Source organism: Panicum hallii, chromosome 7 (genome assembly GCF_002211085.1).
Source record: "Panicum hallii strain FIL2 chromosome 7, PHallii_v3.1, whole genome shotgun sequence".
Lineage (NCBI taxonomy): Eukaryota > Viridiplantae > Streptophyta > Magnoliopsida > Poales > Poaceae > Panicum > Panicum hallii.
Genome location: NC_038048.1, coordinates 5,888,375 through 5,897,917, shown reverse-complemented (window position 1 = coordinate 5,897,917; position 9,543 = coordinate 5,888,375).

The window sequence follows — 9,543 nt, the reverse complement described above, 5'->3', positions numbered from 1 at the left end:
CAAGGCCAACACGAATATTATGAAACTTAATGTTGCACTTCGAGTTGCCAAACTCACAAATATGTCCTGACTTATCTAATCTCGAAATAGAAATAAGGTTTTTCTTTAAACTAGAAACATAAAGAACATCTTGCAAATGAAGGCGGAAGCCACCGGTAACTCCAAGTCAAAGCTCCCAATGCCTTCAACCTTGACTTCATTACCATCAGCCGCTCTTAGACTTTGCTCCCCCTCTCTCATAGTTCGGATCGAACTGAATACCTGCAATGAATTGGAAATATACACAGTGGTACCTGAGTCAATCCACCAAGTATCAGCAGAAAAATTCACTAAGAATGATTCATCAATAAATAAAATATAATCAATAATTGTACCTTTGTTCTTCAGCCACTCCTTAAATTTTGCGCAGTCCTTCTGCACATGCTTAGGTGACTTGCAGAACCTACACAACTTCTCATCAGAAGTCTTCTCGTGTGCCACGGACTTGCTCACTTTATGTCTCTTGAACTTCTTCTTATGCTGCTTGCTACTGCCTGATTCAGCATGATGCTTAGGAGCATTGCTGACACTAACAAGCTCAAAGCGCTGACTGACCATATTGACAGCATTCTTCATCCTTTCAGCCTTCTACCTTTCCTCTTCCTCCACACAATAACTGCAGCCATGCTCCAAGTCGCCTTCTGAGTGTTGTAGCTTATCTTGAAGGGACTATACTATGGAGGTAGTGAAGTCATAATGAAATGTACTAGAATACCATCAGAGATGGCCATATCCAGTGTCTTGAGCTTGTTTGCCATGTCACACATATTCATAATGTGCTCCCTGATTCCAGTTTGCCCATTATATTGTTAAGTCAGTATATTCATGATGAGGGTGCTAGCATAAGTTTTGGAGGAGCTCTTAAAGTTCTCTTCAACCTTGGCGGTCAGCTCCTTACCATCCTAGTCCTTATCAGAAATAGCACAAGGAAGGCTGATGAGATCGTCTGCTTAATGATCATGTTGACCATACTGTCACATCTCTACCACTTTTTAATAGAAGTACAATCAGCATTTGCTCCAGTGGGCTCTGTTGGCTTATCTTCATGTAACGTGAGGTCGTACTCGCACACAGCAATGGCCACCTGCACCTGGTTCAACCACTTGGGGTAGTTGGTGGAGTTCAGGGGCTCAATGGAACTCAGGTAGTTCGTCACAATATTCATTGAAAATCATGAAAAATAATAACTCAATTAAATTCACAATTAAGATGCTCATAAAATGTATGAAATTAATCCTACGATGGTCCGATTAAAATCACACTTAAAAATTTCAATTTGCATCATCGATGGGGAAAACAAACGAAATTTATCATAAAATTCATAATTAAAACAACAATTGTCAGAATTAATTACAAGTGAACTCTAAATAAACTTTCAGATGGTTCCATTTAAATAGAGCGCATCTTAATTGCATATGGTGGGTAAACATAATTTTCATGGATAAATGCCATTAGAACATAAATAAAAGCATTTAAATAACTCATGGGAAAATTATAAACATAATACCAAAATTTAAAGTGCAACAAAAATAATTAACTAAAAGCTGAAAACATTAAACAGTAAATAGAATAAACATTAAAATATTGAAGAAAAGGACTTTAAACGTGAATTGGGCTAAAACTCCAAAATAAAACCCGAACTGAAAAGGTCAAAAACATCACTCGCGCGAGCACCCGCGGCTCGGCCTAGCAAGCCGCGCATCAGCCGCGGGCCACCTCGGCTCAGCCCAACCGCATAGCGGCTCAGCTCGCACACAGGCCGGCTCGGCCTAGTTGGCTGCACAGCAGCCCTGTTGTGCGCAACGGCCCAGCAACGAGCATAGCGGCCCAAAACCGGCCCGATCACCCCAAAACCCTAATCGGGGCGAATCTCAACCATCCAGATCAATCCAACGGCCGAAAATCATGCTTGAGTAGCATAAAAAGGAATGAGCTGGTCGGAACCCTATAAATCAGCTCAGTCTCTTCCCAATCGCTGCCCTCGAATCGGCCACGGCCGCCAGCCGTTGGCGCCGCTGCCGGTGCAACTGCAGTAGCCTGGGCCACGCCTGCAGCAAGGCACGCGCGAGGCATGGGCGCAGCTAGCACGCCGGGCCGCGTGCACCTAGGTGCTGCAAGCGCCTTGTAGCCTGTGTGCACCCTAGGCGCCGCTCTGGTGCGTTGCCCGGTGCCGCATGCGCCCTGCCGCTCCATTCCGCCGCCTCTCGGGGCCCGCCAGTGCCGTTGGCCCGTGGCCTGCAGCCGCGTGGGTGCGGGCGTCGCGCTCGTCGCAGGTGCTGCAGGTAGGCTGACGCATGCGCCCTTGGGGGCGCTGCTGGCCGCGTGCTTCGCATGCTGCCGTGCGCCCGGTCATGGCCTGCCCCACCGCCGCTTACGCACCACCGCGGGTTCTCTCGCCGGCGTTGTGTGCGCTCAAGTCGCGCGCAGCTGCGTCGAGGAGGCCCTGCTGCCGTGGTGCTCTCATGGCTGCCAGCGCTCTCATGGCCACACAGGTAAGGGCTCTTAGGGTTAGGGTTAGAGTTCATAAAAGGGATTTGCGGATTTCTTGATGCAATCTAAGATTTGGCTTTTCCCTCCTTCTAATTTGCTTACAGATGCATCTAATTTCATGCATTTGACTTTAATTTTACGAAATTGAATTAACAGGGACTAATTTGGGAGAAATTGAAACCCTAATAACTTGCCTCGGTCTAATCATGATTAGCATTAACATAAGCGTTTAGATCTAATTTGAGGTGATTAGCCTAATTATATTAATTATGCATTTAATCAGTAACTTAATCTGAGTGTATTTAGGCTAATTACTTTATAAACATGCATCTTAAACATGAAAACCTTACTGTAGGGACTAATTGCATCTAAAACTTGAACCTTTTAGTTGTGCAATAGGATTTAGATCTGCACAACTTCATAAAATCAATATAATCTGCAGGGAACTTTAAGGCTTTTCTTTAACAGATTGAATTACGTTAGGCATAAGAATGGCTCTGGTTACCAAATGTTGATTATGCTAATGAATGTAATTAGTGACTAAACATGATATCAATCACATAATAGAATTTGGTGGGTAAATATTATACCGGCGTTAGTAGTAGCAGCCATAGGAGCTCCCTGAGTTGATGACGTCTGGGCCGTAGAGGAGTAGGTGTTCTTGTCGGTGTAGATGTAGCGGCAGGGTAGCGTCATCCTTCGGGTCACCAATGGCATTGCTCTCGAGTACTTGGCCTTTGTTGTCCGTCAAAACCCACCGGCGAGCAGCGATAGGCAACATGAGGAGCCGGGAGGCTCCCGGGACTGCTGGTGGGCCCCGATCCCTCGGTCAACGGCCCAGGATCCGGCACACGACCTGGTGTCTGGGTTGCTAGGGTGCCACCTGACCTTGTACCTGATCAAGAAGGTGTAGAAGTGATTTATGTTAGTTTCCTGCATGCACAAATATGTGTAAACATTAGTCCGAGCCATGATCGGCTCATCGGGTGATTCCTGATATCGGCTGTAAAGAGCCGATTGTGTCCAGTATCAGATCGGATCTAAGTATTTAAATAAAGCACACATATCCGATAGTAATATAAAACTTGCTCTATAACTAGTAAGCTAATCCAATCTACGACGGTTAAAGTTTTCACTGCATAATCAGAACATTCTACACCTAATTGAGCCTAACAGATACGAAAGGTAACAGAATAGCAACCTAAACAGAGGCCTAAAAACCAACAGAGAGCCGATTTTCGGAACAAGCCCTCTTTAGGTTGATACAAAGCATCAAGCGTACTGTCGGAACGTTCAACCCATTTGAAGGGCCTAATCATGCAGATGTTAAGCTAAATTTTCGATGAACAAAGACTAAGCATAACAGATTGGATCTACTGGTGCTGCCCTTACACCCGAGATCGGGCACGAGGACAGCTAAACATTTACAGGTAACAAACGATGCATGAATAAAGCATGAAAGAGCCGATGCTACTCTACAAACACCAAGATAACTAGTGTTACTCGCCATCAACAATGCATCAGTATGAGAAACACAATGGTAGACAGGCAGGGACAATGCTGCCCTGATCACGCGAAGTGTGATCGGGGCTGCACGGCACTTACCTGAGAAACCCTAGAACAGGGGTGGCGATGCGCCGAGAGTTGTTGTGAATGATTGTTTGTTCTTCTTCATTCGTAGTCCAAGGTACATATTTATAGTTCGGAGACTTGCCTTGCCTAACCAATCCTAACTGACTACAACATGAATCCTGACTATCTCTATCTAAACTATTTTAAACGCACACACCTATCTAGATACATGGCCAATCCTAACCTCAAACACCCGTGCAGGGGCCGATTCGCAAGCCCACTACGATTATCTTTTGAGCCCATCTTGCTTCGCGGCCCACCTTCTGGCCTGGGCTAAATTATGGTGATAACACATGCCCCCCTGGTTTCAGCAATAATTATTCCGAAACCATTTTTCTTTTTCATCGCCCCGCCTCTTCGACTTCCAAAATCCGTACCCGCGTGCCTCTTCAACTTCCAGGGGATGTGACTGCTCTGCATCAAACTCCTTGGAAACCGTCACGGTGCCTATTCATATTCCACTCTGTCTTTATAAACCTGCCCTCGGTAGTTTTCTTTCTCTCATCCCCTTCCTTCAGCCATTAGCAACCGCACCTAATACAACTTTCCTTCTCTTGCACTGGCTTCTTCTTCTTCTGCTTCCTCCGTCATTTCCTTCGAGTCCGAGTCCACCTGAGAAGCCACTCCAGAATACGACCCCATTGCCGCCTACGAGGCCTGTGCTCCTCTGCATTGGGATGCAGAGGAGTGGGACTTCCAGACCTGGTCAGAGGACGATGAATCCCTGATCGATGGTGAAGACCTCCAGCTTCTCCTCGGCGGGAAGTTGGATGAAGATGACGAGGACGACATGTCCTGGGATGGGGACTTCTTCTCCTCGGAGGAAGAAGTCGATTCTTCATCAACCGAGGAGGACTCGGTAGCAGGAGGCTACCTGCTTGGCAGGTCATCAGAGGACGACGACGACGATGATGATGAAGATGAAGAAGCCGAAGACAGCAGCGGCTTCAGCAGTGACAGTGATGGAGATGATGACAGCGACGATGACGACAGCGGCAACGACAGTGACGCCAGCATGGATCCTCCAATCAAGCGCCGCAGAATCTCTAGCACCTACTGGTGGTAGATCGTAGGATTAAGCCGATAGATCGGCTCTAGGAGTAATCGGCTCCCCTTTTGTAATCATTTCCCCTTTATAAATAAAATCCTTTTATTTTAAACCGCAATTTGTCAAGAAGTAGATCTTGGGAGCCAATGGCAACGCATCGGTTCCTTTCCTTAAAGTGCCGATCCGGATCTAAGTCGATTCTCAAATCAATTCCATTTTCTGCTTAAATCCGGAACCTTCCCGAAACAGATCTTCAAAGATTCCCGAAATCCAAGTTACTCTCCAAAACCATTTGCTCATAAACCGTAACCGCAAAGACCCGGACCAAAGCCTTAGAGCACGAACTCAAAACTTGCGCCGCCAACCCTAGATCCAGTTTCCAGGTTCTCAATCTTCGTTGGGGTTTCAAATGGTGGGATCTTCGAATGCTGATGCGGGCGTCCTTGGTCTGAAGGTAAAACTCCGACCTATGCTAATTTAATGTAGTAATTATTAGATCCCTTGCATCATTAAATGATCTTTCTCCGGTTATTTGGCTCTTATTGATTCTTCAGGTTTCAGATATTCTTTTGCCGCATCCTTCTTCCCCCAATTCTTTTTATCTCGGGCCTTGTTCTTACGAGAAACCCGTAGATCTGATTTCTTGTGAGGCCAATCGAATCCCATTCGTGAGCCAAAACATAGACTTAGATTTCTGGGCCGACGGCCTGCGTGCTTGGCCAAATCCTTCCGAGGGCTGGGTGACCTGGTACAACAAAGTAGCAAAAACCTACCAGCCCACATGGGAAACCATAAGGATAGCCGATGCTCTGTCTCTGTCTTTATCCCCTCTTGCAAAGAACGAGAACCTCCTGAAAACTATCGGCTACTTTTGATCCGATGCCTTGAACTGCTTCTTATTTAGCCACGGGCTGATGTGTAACACCCTAATGCAATTTTCCCTAATTTTAGTGAATTTATTTGGGCTTAGATAAAATTTTCCAGGATTTTCTCTAATTTATCTCGCATTTAAAGTAAATTATAACGCAAGAAAATAAAATTTACCATAGGGTTAAAATGTTTGTGCATTCATGCTGCAGCATTGTTTTATTTGTGTTGAGTTTATAGAGTTTGAATTCAAATTTATTTGAATTCAAAAGGAATTGTTTGAATGCTTAGAGTATAGAAAAAGAAAAGAAAAGAAGAAGTAAAGGAAATAAAGCCCAGCAGCCCAACTCCCTTTCCCTCTCGGGCTCCTTTCCCTCTCCTTCTCCCGCATGGGCCACGGTGGCCCAGCTCATTTTTCCCCCGCGGGCCCTCTCTCCCTCTCTTTCTTTCCCCAGCCCGAGGCCCAGCTTCCCCGATCTCTTTTCCTCCCCCGCGTGGGCCGCACGCTGGCCCATTCCTTTTCCCCAGCCCGAGCTCGCCGCGCCTCCCCTCTCTCTCCCACTGCCAGGCCGGCCCCACCGGTCATCCCCCTCCTCCCCTTCTTCTTCTCCGGGGCAACCTCCCTCCCCGAAATCTCCGGCGAGCCCCCTGCTCCGGGCCCGCGCGCCAGGGTGCCGCAGCCGCCCTACAAAGCCCGCCACCTCTCTAGGGTTTCCCTTAAGCCGCCGTCGTGCCCGTCCGCGCAAACCCTAGCTCCGAGCACCGCCGCCGCCGCCGCAAGCTTCGGATCGCCGCCGCGCCATCTCCTCGCCGCCTTCCGCCGCCGCCCAAGCACCGCGGGTTTACCCCGGTGGGGTAAGGATCCTCCCCGCCTCTCTTTCCCCTCGGTCTCGCTTCTCCGCGGCCGCGCGCGCTCGCCGGCGTCCCCGAGCCGCACGTCGCCGTCGCCCCGCCGCTACGGCCGATCTAGCCGCCTCTTTTTCCCCCAAACGAGTTCCCTGTGTCCTTCTCTCTCTCCCCGACCGGATTCCGTCGTCTATCGCCCACGGAGTCGCCCCATCGCGTAGCGCCGGCGAGCTCTCCGCCGCGCCCGCAGTTCCGCCGCCGCCGGAGCCGCCGGAGTTTGCCCCACCGTTCGATCCGAGGGTAACGGTCTGGATTAGATCCAGACCGGTACTCAACCCGCGCCGCACGATTTCAAACCAACGGATCGGATTCGATCCCGATCAGCATTAGATCTCAGCCACTCATTTTGAATCCGGTGGACCTCGTGAGTTTCAGCCACAGATCTTACCTTGACCATCCGATCTTGATCCGAAGGCCGACGATCGCGCGTACCCCTTCGCGTTATAGTGTCTAATCTGGGCCGTATAAACCAGATCCAACGGCTCAGAATAAAACGTACCGGTTCGGCCCTGTCTTTTTGCTAAAGAGCCCTCGCCTTTTCAGGAAATCAACCCGCCGTCCAACCCCAGCTCAAAAATAATTACAGATAGGCCCTTTTTCTTCCCTTTAGATCCCTGAGCTCTCTGGATTTAGGTTTTCTAGTCCTTGTTTAGAGTTTTTGCAGGCTAGCCCCTGTGTCTAACCTTTAATTAGGTTTTAGCCCTCAGTTTTTGCACAGAAACCCTGGAAGTCCAGTTTTCTCGCAAATAGGTCCCTGGATCTTGTTTTAAGCGTAGTTTTCGCGTTTTAGCTCCGTTTTAGGTGTTCTTTATATCCACGCGATCGTTGTAACGTGTAGAATAGCTTTAGACTAGTTTTAAGTGCTGTTTCTATGTAATGTTGTACTGTTTTCTTATATTTTGTTATTGTTTGCATGTGTGTGCATGTGTGGCCCATGTGTTGTTGTTACGATCATGAGTAGACGCGGAGCCTTTGGACCAGTACCAGAAGCAGCCGTCTTCCGAGCAGTTCGAGCAGCAGCCGGGAGAGTACGAGGAAGGCAAGTATAACATGAACCTCCTATCACTTTTAAATACAATTTCATACTGCATTTTAATACTGTATATCTATAAGGACTTCCTAGCCACCTTTATATCCTTTATATATATCCTTTGGGTTGCATTTTGGTTAGTTGTGCTAGGTTGCTGCGCTATAACAAACCTTGGTCCCTTTTAATTAATTTGGTTAATGGTCTTATGCAACTTAATTCTGGAGCCGACCCTCTGTGCTGTGTGCTTGAGTGGTTTGTGCGTCCTTAAAAGATGTTTTTGTTAGAAACATGGTTTAGGGGGCCAGCACGGTGCTTAGTGCTTGGTTGGCCACTCTCCATAAGGACCGGTTCATAGAGCGACAACATGGGACAACCGCGCAACCACAAGACTGGAATGGGACGGTCTTGACTTACTAATTAGGTCGTGTTGGTTCGGGAGTAACTTACTTGCGTGGGCAAGAGGGGTGGTAAGCTTCAATGGTCCCTGCTCCTTCGGCTTGGTCTGTGCTGTGTGTCTTGTACCCCCGGAGGTGGGCCCCATCGTCGCTGATCCAGAATCCTTAGCGGTTACACCTTACCAACGTGTCCTTTGTAACGGTCTCGTAGTGTGCTTGCTAGCCATCTCATCTAAGGAAGTGTGATGAACAACTAGCGTAGCTCACGACTTGTGGGTAAAGTTGTGCAACCTCTCGAGAGTGTAAAACTGATATATCAGCTGTGCTCACAGTCATGAGCGGTCCAGATCCTCCTTTTGATTAGTGGGGTTATCAACCTTTGATTAGGGAGATTCCTCGGGGTGGTTTTGGTTGGATGGTTCTCAGTAGTTCTTAATTAATATTGATTAAATCTTATGCAATTTGGGTTATGGTAATTCATCCACTTGTAGTAATTAGCTTTAATAAAATTTGCCAAGACTAAAAGCTAATGCAGTTGAGTCAGCTAACCTTAGAGCCTCATGCTCGTGTTATACTTGTTGAGTACGAGTTTGTACTCACACTTGCCTCTCTACTCTTCTGTTCTATTTCGGATATCTTCGACTGTTGCTCAGTGCCTGGCAACGTGGAGGACTACGTCAGCGGCTTCGACGACTTCTAGGCGTTTGTCTCCCAGTCGACGTCCCTGTGGCGCCCAGCTCTTCATGTACTCATATTATGCTTCCGCATTCCTTGAACTGATTCTTGATTCAGTTGTAATAAAGATATTCATTTTATAATTTATACGTTTTTATTCGTGGCATGTGTTGTGATATCTTGATAATCTGTTGTATATATGCGTGACTTGATCCTGGCGCATATATGATTGCTCGATTTATGTTCTTATAAATCGGGTGTGACAGATTGGTATCAGAGCCGTGTTGACTGTAGGACGAAGCCTAGGTAGAATTGGCCGAGTTTAGGACTTCTCTTCCTTTGCCTTGCTTCCGCAAAACTTCAAACATCATTTCCTGTCTCTATTCCTTGAGTCTTAAGCCCTAGATTTGCTATTTCCCCGTCTTTTCTGAGAAATAGCTTGAGTTTTCCGTAGATGTTGG